At 42.4% G+C, this 12661-nt stretch overlaps 1 protein-coding gene across 1 annotated transcript in view; it reads left to right on the top strand.

Moving 5' to 3' along the window:
- Window positions 1-564: 564 nt before the first annotated feature.
- Window positions 565-12661, top strand: part of sipa1 (signal-induced proliferation-associated 1) — a 32594-nt gene continuing 20497 nt past the window's right edge. The window contains 1 exon segment of the mRNA XM_029448953.1: window positions 565-785. The gene's annotated coding sequence lies outside the window, so the exon portion shown is untranslated.

The following is a 12661-nucleotide window of genomic DNA, read 5'->3' as shown; positions in this document are numbered from 1 at the left end:
ATGTCTCCAGCATGTGAAACTTAAGGAAGACAAATGTGTTTGTCAGCAGAGCTGTAAGCGTTTAAGTCTTTTAGTGGAAATTCTCCACATGGTGTCACTGTAGCACTGATTGTCCAAAATGACCTTCTGGCTCACAGCATCATAAATTATGCTCCAGCTACTATATATAACATTAGTGCCAGTAAGTCAAGCGTATATTGTATTAAAAGCATCAGAATCTTAGACAGTCTTAAACCAGTCATCGTCATGTGGCTATTTTAATTGATTTGTTTATTTGTTTAAGATATCAATTAATTATCACTTTGTTGCAATGTTAGGTTACATTTGACTTGGGTCGAATATTTGAACTTTATAACTCACTTATATACAAGGTAAGGGATTGTTAGACGTTAGTATTTGCTTATTTTTTTTAGATTAAAACAACGCTGAATACCGAGAGAAGAGACAGACTCCAGAAACACCTCCTGACCTCTGATGAATACACACTGAGGTATGCCTGTTTTAAAGAAAACTGGTTATCAACTAGTGCCTCTGTTTTTATTTTTCTTATCTCTTCAAGGCACACACCACCAGCAACGCAGGCTTCTCCTCCTCCCCGCCCCCAACAGCCCAGACCAGAGCCTCTGACCTGGTAACGCTCACAGCCATATGGTACGGCCAGGACGGGACTCCCTTCAGTAATTAGGGGGATGGTGCCGGACACTTGGCTCTGCTGCAGTGTAGGTTAAGCAGCATGATTCAGCTCCTCTCCAGAACATCATGAAATAGTTTCCCCAAATTCTCAGGTATGTCTTTATTTTTATTTTTAAGATGCAGTGACAGATGGGGAAGGGAAAGGCAAGCTATGCTGTTACACTGCTGTGTTCTCATTGTTCTAAAGCAGGTTGATTGTTTGTTATGGTCTCAGCTCACACTGGCTGCGTTTGGGGAGTACACAGAGGTCTCTACAAATAAACAGACCGTCTCACACACACACAAACACACACACACTGCCATTTTCACCTTTGCCCCCGTGTCTGCCTTTGAGCCTTTATCTCTCTTGTGCAGAAATGTTAGTTTTGGCACCGACAAATTTGACTTTAAATGTTTGATATTGCGAGTTCCGCTTTCCATTAATATAATAGTAAAAGAAAGACAGAGAAATTGTGGGAGGTGACTATCTTGATACAATGTTGCATCAGCATCTAATCTTCTACATTTGTGCTTGTGCGTGCCATGTTGTCATATTGGGATCTTGAGTCTTTGATTCAGCACATTTTTAAATTCACAGCCTTACCACTGAGGCTTTTTGAATGCTCAGTTTGAGACACAGAAAGCTCTACTCTCTTGGCCGCTGCTGTCCGTTGCTGCCTCAACCTCTCTCTGACAAGGAGATGAGGAGGGGGGAGGAGAGAGAGGCTCTGTGTGTGTGAGAGAGAGAGAGAGAGAGAGAGAGAGAGAGAGAGAGAGAGAGAGAGAGAGCACGAGAAAGAGGGGGTTGGCTTTAGTGTGATGTGAATGGAATAGAATCAGCGCGAGAGGGAGAAAGAGGGAGGAGGACGGCACAAATCAACCTGCCTCTTGACTTCAACAACAGAATAGAGGAGCCGGTAGACACAGAGATCGGGAAGTGTATGTGTGCGTATGTGCGCGTGTTGTTTTATTTTTACGTTTGGAGAGAGGAAGAGAACAGCAGACAGGAGGAACTGAAGGAGGAGGAGAAAGAGCCTCACCGTGGAGATAGATAGCAGAAAAATGCTGTCATGGGGAGAGAAGGGGAGGGAGTCGGCAGAGAGGAACAGGATGAAACAAGGCAGGGTCGAGCAGAGCTGAAATGTGGAGGTAAGCCTTTTCTTTCTGTATTGAGGTTACGGAGAATTCACATTCCAGCCTCCCTGTGTGCTCTTTCTGATCATAATGAATTCAGATGGATGGATCCACACACTGTGGGTGCCACATACCTCTGTACAGGCATGCTCTTATGCTCACACAATCCAACTAGAGACAATGTATGAGAGCAATAGAGGATATGAAATAATGGCTTTGCATTGTCATATCACCATCCAGCTTCTCTTCCCTCTGCCTCTCTACCCATTGTGTGTTGTTGCCAGCTCTTTAAAAAAGCATTTTACTCAGCGATCCCTGTACATACCATTTACACGCGACATTGTAGGTTTTGAATCCAGCTCGCAACCTTTGTCGCATTTCATCCCCGGCCTTCCCCCTCCCCTCCTCCCTCTCCCGACACTAACCCCCCCATCATCTTTTCTCTCTCCATTGTGCACCCTCCGACTAGGAAGGGTTGTCTTAAAAACGCCGTTGTGACATTGTCAAGAAGCCACTGCGAAACCACCGCTGTACAGCGCTTTCGGCTGCAGGACTCAGAGATGAGGGCAAGGTGGAGGGGAGGGAGGGATGGAGGGACACTGAGAGAATGAAAGAGACACAGAGATAAAGAAGATGCAGGAACAAACATTTTTTTTTCTTTTCGAGATTGATATTTTCAAAGACAAAAGAAATAAGGCCGGTGTTCAGGGGATTCGTGTGGACGAAGAGCATTTGTGACACTACTGCATGTGATGTGCACAAACAATGATGGAATGGAGAACCACAACCGGAATTGGGGTGTTGTTTTCAAGGTGGCTGAGAAAATGAGGGATGCGGGAGTCGGGCTCCCCCCCACCCTCTTCACCCTCCTCTCCACCCCCTGCACTCTCCAATTTAGGATGGGGCTGTGTGTTCACGAGACGTTTGGGTTTAAGGGGATGGATAAGGCTGCTGAAGGGAAAGAAAGGCAGGGATGGAGAGCTGGGGGTGGGGTGTGTGGGGGGGGGGGGGGGAGAGAGAGAGAGAGAGAGAGAGAGAGAGAGAGAGAGAGAGAGAGAGAGAGAGAGAGAGACAAGCAGCTTACATAAGCCAGTGCACTCAATGGACGGGCCATTTAATTTACATTGAGCCGCATGGCTCCTCATTCAATGTGGTGTTCACTGTGGTTGACATTAGCATTTTAAACAATAAAATGCAGTTCCACCTGACATGATGGAAGGAGAACTGAATGTGACTTGATGGCATTGTGTTTGTGTTCCTGCTAGTGAGACTGACAGGAGGGAGGGGGGATGTTTTTCACCAGGGTCAACTTTAAATGGGCCTTGTTTTACGGTACCTACAGTTATTCATTTTGGTGAATGATAAGTGTGTCTGCATGAAGTGCACTAACATAACAGCGCTAACAGTATGCAGCCTATTCATCCAACTCTGCTGCTGTCCACTTTTGTTCTGCTAGCATCCACTGCGCTGCATTTACTGTACAGTATGTATTAAAATAGTTAAATTCTTACTCAAACAGTATATCCATTAAACGCTAGCCGTACCCGAATGCAGAGTACTTGTGTGTTATTTGTCAGAGCAGGTGCACAGAATCATAATCTTATTTAAGGCCTACTAATACCGGTATAACCGAAGCCATTATGCCTCCTTTAGTCCATAATATGCTATATATCTCCATCAAAATGTAATGATGGATTTGTTTTTTGCCAGACATAAAACTGCTTTATTAATTGCCCGCTCTCCTGAAGATGTGTTTTCTGAATCACACTGAAATGCACTCTGTTGGTAAAGTAGTTTAACAATTAGCGCCAGTTGGTTTTCATTATTTCCCATAATTAAATCACCTCAAACAATTACATGTATGACAATAACATGTCTGCCTGCTATTAGTGCGGATTACAGCTTTGCATGTGAGTGAGAGGTAAGAGATGTGTGGATTAGGGCTTCAACTGACAATTACATTTCAGAATCTGCATTATTGCTTAATCTGTCCTTCTCAATTAATCGTTTAATAGCTTGGCTGCTAAAATCGTAGTTTTCACAGAGCACAAGCTGACGGTCCAACCCAAATATATTTAGTTTACTATCATAGAAAACAAAGAAAATAAATTGGAATCAGTTTAATAATAGACTATTTGCTTCTGCCCCAGTTTTGGATACTGAAAACCAGGATATGAGCACATTTTCAGTTTGACTTGACACTTGGCGATCCTCATGAAGTTCCTGCATGAATGTATTGGCGCTCAGTCTTTTGTTCTTGAATCCAGGAGCAGTCGAACTGGAGGCGACACAGCTTATGTTTAATATGTGAAGCAACCAATCCAAAAAGATTCCTGTACTTTGTTCTGGCCCGAGCCCATAGATATGAACTAAAATGTCCATGACCACAAAATAGCATAGATGCGCGGGGTGTTTCTTCCTGTAAAGGCTTCTTCTGTGGTGCTATTCCAGGTTGAGTAGGAGGGGAGCAGAGTCGGAGGAGACTCTTGGATCGATCGGCCTACTTTTATTTCCTGCACCAAAAAAAAAAAGCCAAGAGATCTTGGGTGTATCCGGTACATGTGTGTGTCATGTTGTGGATTCAGGTTGGGTTTTTATTGTCTAGCAGAGCCTTTAAAATAATCCTAAATGCTCCCTCAGTCGCCGCTTGTGCCAACCGTTATCCCTGACATTTCAAACTGTCATTATCGTTGTGAAACCAAATCATAGAGAGATACAAAGAATTGAAAATGAGAGCTATGTTGCTGTTGTTTGCCCTTTGAAATGCAGGTTGGAGAAGTGAATAACCTTTTGTGTGCTTTACACTGAATAATGATGATGACAGTGTGTTAGCACCATCACAGTTATGCGGTAAGATTGAGTCACTAGTTCCAGGCTAATATCTCCTGATGCCAGGATTTAAACTTTAGCTCGCATTGTTTGTTCTGCTTCTGTACAGAACGATAAGACTCTCTCTGTCCACAAGGCTTCAGCTTCAGCAAACAGCTGACATCAGTCAACAATCAGCAGTCTTCACGTGACAATACGAGGAAAATGCGGGTTACAAAAAAAGTTATTTCTAAAGGTGCTTCCTGTTTGCGCCATACAAGATTCCACGTATGAATATTTGAACAAAACGTTGTCCAGAATCCAGCATAGATACGAGCAGTGACTGTGTGACTTTGATCTGTCATTGCACGTTGCAAGGTTACCAGGCAGATTTTGTTCTGCTCTGAGTCAGCATCCTATCATTCCTCTCATTTGGAGCCATTTTGCATGGCTACACCCCGGCAGGCTCCCTGTGGGGGCTCAGCGAGGAAGGCAGTTGGACAGGCTGAGCCTTCGCCTCATCAAATGGCAGGATGTTGGCAGTTTAAGCCCCCGGGTGGATCCTCTTAGCTTGTGCTCTCTGTTGTCACCTGTCCCCCGTTGACCGCTATTCTCAAAGAGTCAGGCCTCATTGGTTTTGTCCAAGGCTGTTGCCCTTTTTTAGTTGTGCAGCTGTACAGTTGAGATTATGACAAATATTAGGTGAGATTTCTTTTTTTAATTTAGGCGAGTTAATTCTCAGTGGCTTAAAGACTCCCGGATAATTTTTTGAACACCCACTGTCTGCACCAAACTATTCTGTTAAATGTTTAAAATGACACAAACGAATAGTAGTTATTAATATCCTTTGAAGTGAAGTCAAGGGTGAACAAAGAAAATAGGTCCTTCAAGTACAAAGAAGGTAGTCATTGTTAATGAATTATGTTTTAGGCCTATTTAAATAAATGATCTTGTAATAGTTTTGCTAATCATTGTACTCTCTATGGAGCGAGCAAAGAGAGAAAATAAGACGTTGATTTCTAACAACCTAATGTAATAGTCCTAAAATATGTGGAAGCTGCTGCCTTCATGAGACATTTATTTAAGCATCTGCTGTTACACTTAGACATATTTAGATATATTAAAAAAATCCCTCAACATACACCACGTACGCATGTTATGAAATGCTTTGAGAAATACATTATTGTTCTTAATCACAATGTCCCTCTCAGTTATGTCATACATACATTAAACCATTAAGCGATGAAGTGGCTCCTTCTCATTGTTCGCGTTGCTATTACAGGAGAAGTGCACTCAAGGGTATTCAGAGGCACTGAAAGCAGAACATGACCGACCATTCACGCTCGCACCATGTCACTTCATCGCCATACTTGGCTGATAGAGATTCTTTTTTAAAAAGGCTGAAAACATCCCGCGCTGAGAGGAGTGTAAAAATACCCTCATGAACTATATTCTATTCTTGAAATATTAGAGATTATCAACCTATTTATTTACGACTGAGAGGCCTCTTTGGTCTGTCACGACTATGAGGAGGAAGTTGAAACCTCAACTGTTTCATTTACATGTTAAAGGCACCGCTAATAAAGAAGTGAGAGGAGAGAGCCTTTCAGCGCTGTCTAGCCTGACAGAGCCAAACAGCAACTGCACACAAGAAAGTGACTGAGAGACACTGTGACCTTAGAGGGCTGCAGGGGAGCTCATGTCTGCTTTGAAATAAAGTTCTTCCACACTTCTCATATTCCTGGTCATTTGTATTTAATGTGACACAAATATGTGCCTTGCAGTCACAGCGGTTATGTGTCAATTTCATACCTTTTTAGTGAAGAAAAAAAAAGCACCAGAAATGATAATGTTGGCTCCAGGCATTGACCGATAAACTTCTGAGCAGGTTCTGTCTGTAATGCTTCAGTGAATCATTCCATGCACGCATTAGTGCACACTATCGTAATTCACATAATACATAGCAGTCTCCTGGTGAGGCACTGCGTTGTGTGTTTTCATACAGAACCTGCTCCTTCTTATGATCATTGCCTTCATAGCATCACAGTCAATCAGCCACTATCTGCATCAACACATGAGCCGCTCATTTATATGTAGGTCAGAAGGTGCAGAGCCGCTGGTGTAGATGACACAAGGCCACCAGGCAAGAGAGAGGCTGTAAACTGCAGCAAATCTGCTTGTCTGCAATGTGCAGATGTAAAGTGAGCCCCACAGAATAGTGTGTTAGTAGGATATTTTTCTCACATTCTTCTTTCTCAGGATCTTTGGACCATTTATTATTTGGAACTATCTACACTAGCTTCAAGGTGGAAGGTTCTACTGCCCATCTCCTCTCCAACTTTTTAAATCTCTAACCTTTTGACTTTATTGCAAGAGTGCATCGGCCACATTTACACTTGCTAATATGTGGTGGTTTTCAAAAAGCTAACCTTGTATATTATGTAAACGAACTAAACTACGTTCGCCACCGTTGAGAGAATGAGTTTTCCCATGAGTTTAACCATAGACCTTATTTCAGGCATCTAACCACAAACCCAAAACATTGACATCGAGGGAACTGGAAGTGCAAAAGCGCTAACTCACGTCCGGGTTTAGGACTCATTCCTGCAGCACTCTATTGTAGCGAGCGACGGAGAGCGAGCTGTACCCAGCAAGCCTTTCGGCAGTGTAACAGTTAATTGGGGTCCCCTCTCAATACACTACGCAGTGAGTGCACAACGCACTTCTAATAAATATGTCCCGTAGATCTCAAGAGCTCGCACCTGACACTGCACTTCCTTGGATCCTCAGTAAATACACCCGCCAAGTGTGAAGTCTATCGTATGAGCGGTTGTTGAAAAAAAGGACGGACCGAGACTACTTCAGTTTTAGTTTGATAGCATTCGTGCAATATTTGTTTGTTTCATGGTGATAAAAATAAAGATATCACATTGGTTGAGCATCCATATTAGATAATCGCTTATCACTTAGGCCATCAGTTTAACAGTGGCCTCCTGTTAGGAGTAATCTCCTCCTTGGATAGGCCTTGATTAGTCTGTCAAAGCTGAGTGGAGACTTTACTGATGCCCGAGCGGTGTCGACAGCAGACAGAAGTCTATTTTTCCAAATAATGGCAACCATTTAGAAGTTTTTTCCCCCACTGCAGCTCCCTCAAGTTATGAGCACTTATTTAGAGTAACTGTAGACAGCTCTCGGAGATTTGCTCCCATAAATAAAGATTTTCAGATGAAAAATGGGGATGAGTGTGGGTACTGTAAGCGCTGCGGCCATTTCACTCGGCTACAGCGGACAATAGGGACAGTGAGGAAGCGGAGGAGGTCAGCGTCTCTTCCTCTGAAAGTAGACAAGGTAGGGTAACAATTCAGAGTGCTATTAAAGCAGTATTGTGCCATCTCTTATCCTCTGCCTCAGAGCTGGTTACACTGATGACGGAGGAGTAACATTGAACCGTGTCTCAACATAATAGACGCAGTCATGAAGCTGAGGGTCAGTTCCTTTCCCTGTCACACATACACGCCCACACACACACACACACACACACACAGGGCGGTCACAGAGAGACATCTGCTCTTCCTGTCACTGTGTGGACAGTGTAGCCCATCTATAAGGCTTTTATAGAGTCAGCAAAGGCACACAAAGACACACATGTACTGAAACCGTCTCACATTTAGGCCTTCAATCTCTGCCTGTCCCACCGCAAGGTGTATTTTCAGATACACAGGAAGTAGCAGTGCTCTGCCAGCACACAGTGTTGATGTCATGGCAAATAACATGTCAAACAATAGCGCAAGTTACATACTTTCTTTTATTGTAGCAGAACAGCACGTAGGTTATGTTAGAAACAATAGCGCTTACATTTACTTGAAGGGTGAATCATTTTGAGGTTGTACTATTTATTACAAGAGGAAGTTAGGTTTTTTAATAAGAACATTACTATAGAGGGAGCTTTTCTAAACATACTTCCTCTTTGCATTTACTGAAGGGGGCGAGTTCCACTAATAATTCCTGCGCCATGAGTAAAAAATAGTACAAAACAATGTCTACATGCTCTGATTTGTGAATCATTCACATGTGCTGTCTGACTCCCAGTGACAATGTTCCAATCTTCTACATTTTAGCAGCTTGTTTTCTTAGTGAAACCTTGTCTCTTTACAAAGAAACAGCCAAAAAAATAACTGAAACTGGACCGGGCGCTACTGAAGTCGCACGATAGATGACCTCAACCATATTGGTTTACTGTAAGACATGAGGATCACATGCTCAAGGAAGTCAGACACAGACTTGGATATAAGTCATAACTAATCAGCTCTGGTTTATGTGTGTCTGCGTGTGCATCCCAGACGGTCCGAGAGTGGACAAGGGAGCAACCGACGGATGAATAATTAACATCTTGGTAACCCTCGCTCCCTTTTCGCCCAGCCTCATTAATAATTTATTAGGCAGAAGACTTTATTTTCATTTTTTGAAGGACACTTTTATAAGTAGGGCAGCTCTGATTGAAAAGGTATTTCATTGTGTGGAGAAGATGCTTTACCTGCTGTAGAGCCCAGAGGGAGCTTTGACCTCCACAAACAACCATAACAATAGCACTGAACAGCAGAGCTGATGCACACAAAGACAGACTCTTTTGTGCTGATTTAACATTTCCACTGCTTGAAATATTTTCCACTCCAGACTCTTTGGAGAGTACAAATGTTTTCGGAGGGGAAAGCCTAACCCTAAAAGATCCAACCAGCAGTCAATATGCTGTAACATAACTAACAAGAGAAAAGTGTCATTTTCATTTTTCATGTTGTAATGCTTCAGTTGACATACGTGAAGGAAATAAACACAACTTCCTTAAATTACCTAACTGCTCTTCTGTCATCCGTCAGCATCACCTTGAAGTTTTGTGAAAACATCATTAGACCAAGAACTCAAAGGGCAAAGTAGTAGTGGTGCATATGTCATATTTAAGGCAACAACATGTGGACAACTGCTTGCACAGCAGGAGAAATTAATAATTATCAATGACGAGCTCAAACTGTGGGTTACAGTCATACTTGGCTAGAGTGCCAGTCCCAGTCACTGCAAAAATATTGCTCACAATAATGAATCTCTTTTTCATGCCACCTTGACAGTTATACTCTTTTCTTTTTCTTAAGTCAGCCCGTTGAGCACAGGTTGCGAGGGATGCAGGCTTATGTGTCTTTGGGGACCAATAGCTCAGACTGACGTTTGCAAACCGTCTGAATCATAAAGAGAGATAAAACACGTTACAAAAAAAGAGAGTGCTGCAGTACCATCCACTTAGCAGCCTCTGGACTTGGCCCAGTTCACTGTCCGCAGTGTGGTAAAGGGAGGGGGTCGGTGGGGTAGATTGAGGATGCCTAGAGCAAGCGTTGGGCATTAAAATGAAGTCATTTTCTGAATCAGATCCAGCCACATTATTTACACATTTACTTTCCTAAAAGCATTGCAGCCAGTTCAGTGTCACACATTCGGCAGCAAGGCAGCGATGCAACCTGATCCCCAATGTAACAGGGTTTGCGTGGGATCAATAAATACGAGTGAGACTGAGCCTGGCTTTAAATTTCCTAAGATCAATCACTATTAGGAGTTGATTTAGACCTTGTGGTTAAGAATCGGCAAGGCAGCTTTTAACTACAAGGATAGGCAGCGACACTTCGGCAGCAGAACCTCCAGGCTGTGAAACTGGACGTTTACTCGCCCGGTTAGAGATTCACTGAGATTAACCGGACTTTGGTGCGAGTGCTGGTTTCTTCTTCTTTACGTATCATTTTGATGTCAAAACAGTGTGCTGCTTTGAAAGACAGCTTGCCTAATATGTGGAGGCATGTGGTACATTTCACAACTTCAGTGTTCAATTCTGATCGAAAGAAAACACGCACCACATCAAACTGCAAGTCTGAACAGTTGCTGCAACCTGATGTGATAGAGTTGATAAGGCTGCAGTAAGTGCACAACTTTTGTCACTGATCACATCTAATTGCTGCTAATCTTTTAAGCCGCTTTCTGCAGCTTCACCTGAAGAGAAAATAGATCCAATCTCAATCGTCTATATCAGGACGGGATCTTTCTTTCACTGTTAGATACTTCAAAAGACTGCAACGTCAGCATTAATTATGATAAAAGCGCACAAGCTGAGGTTAAGTTAGACTTCAGGAAGCAAAGAAAGCTGCTCATTCATGCTGCAGCGGAGCAGCCTGTCTACAAGTGTTGATGACGACACCCATCCTCTCAGGGTTCAAAAGTCAGTCAGCTCTTCCTGTTTCACAGGACACAGACTTGCATGAGCGGCTGCAAAATAAGCCAAGCGACCATGACTTCCCCAAAACGGTGTATGTTTAATAGGTCTCTCCTCTGACTTCAGTTTGTGTCCTGGCACTGTACACCAGAGGCCCATTAACCTTGTCCTGGACTTCACATGGAAGTGGACCTCATTCACTGTCATCAGTTAAACCAAACATCTACCCTAGGCAATAATGACCCTTCAAAGTGAATCTGGTGCAAAAGAACAAAGGAAGCAACAGAGATATAATCCTTAAAAGCAGATAAAATGAGGGTTTCAAGCAGACCCAATGCTGTAATCACCTCTGATGGACATGATGGAGCTCAGCACACAAAGAAATTGAATTTTTGATCACTAAAATAAAGTCTTGTTTATCTAGAACATGTGAGCGAGTGTCCACTGCCTGCTAACAGAGCTTTAAGCTCTGATATGCAGGATTAAACACTGCTGTGCTCATGCATTATTGAGTTTTTCTGGGACGGAGATGGCTCTGGTACTGCGGGAGGATCTTCGAAGGGCAGCATGCTCCCAAGTGTTTTAGTAGTGAACACTCCAAATCTTAAAAAAAACAAACAATCCTGGAGAGCATCAGCTGCATGTCTGGGACGTCCCTCTTGGACTGATCCTGTGGCAGAAGAGAAAAACTAAGACACTGTTTTATTCAGTTTAATTGTTAAATGAAAGCAATGCTTGAATAGCAATAAATAGCAATTAATGCTAAGAAAATCTCTAACCTTGTTTTAAAAACGTTTCAAAAAGTTTCCGTTGTTTTTATAAAATAGTCCGACCATATGAATACATGTCGAGGGTTATGATCCATGATTGGATTCATGTGTTAAATCAGCTTCAGTCAGTGTGGATGAAAGGCAGGAGAATGAATGATTATTTTTTAGACCATGGAGACACATGTGACATATGGAAATATATCCGCAAAGTGTATCTGTCAAAAGAACAAGATCATGGAGATTTAACTTGTGCCAAAAAGTCAGCAAATCAAATTTTGTGCAATTCCCCCTCAAAGCCATTTAATACAAAGTATTTAAGAGGTCCCTGCTCAGCAGCCCAGTGAAGGGTTACATTTCTGTTGATGTGGCGGAACAGTTGTGGCTCAGGGAGCATCACAGGTCATTCATGGTGTTCATCAACTGCTGCGCTGACTGACATGGAGAAATGTGTGTGCACAAACGTGGGCGAGCGCATGCAACTATCAATGTACAGAGTATTTGAGGAGAAGGATTCTTCATATGTGTTACTACCAGATATGTTAGAAATAATTAGAATATCAGTGATTTATTGGATGATATACTTATTATTTTTATAAAAAGATGCAACTACACCATAATGACTTCTTCTTTAGTTTCAGGCTCTTTTCATCTGCATTAACAAAATATGCAGATATTGCACAGGTTGCTTTTTAGTTCAACGTGCCAAAGGTATTTAGAGGGATCCAGACTGAAGTTATGCTAATATGTCTCCAGTTCTGGAAACAGTTTTTTAAACCAGCAAGATGCAACATCATCGTCATTACAGCTAAAGCCATGTACTTTTACAATCAGAGTACATTCAGCCGTATTGAAAGCTTTGAAAAAAGAGCTTCCTGTTGCTGTTTATTGTCTCAAGCCTTCATAATATCCTTAAGTTCTTTTTTTATTGCCACTTAGTCAGTCCTGCTATTACAAAATTATCCATTTATGATTATATTACGGTTTGGTTTAAGCTTGTACAACTGTTTAGCTGGAAATACCCTGGGAAAAA

This window comes from Cottoperca gobio, chromosome 14, assembly GCF_900634415.1.
Source record: "Cottoperca gobio chromosome 14, fCotGob3.1, whole genome shotgun sequence".
Lineage (NCBI taxonomy): Eukaryota > Metazoa > Chordata > Actinopteri > Perciformes > Bovichtidae > Cottoperca > Cottoperca gobio.
This window is presented reverse-complemented; position numbering and strand designations above follow the sequence as displayed.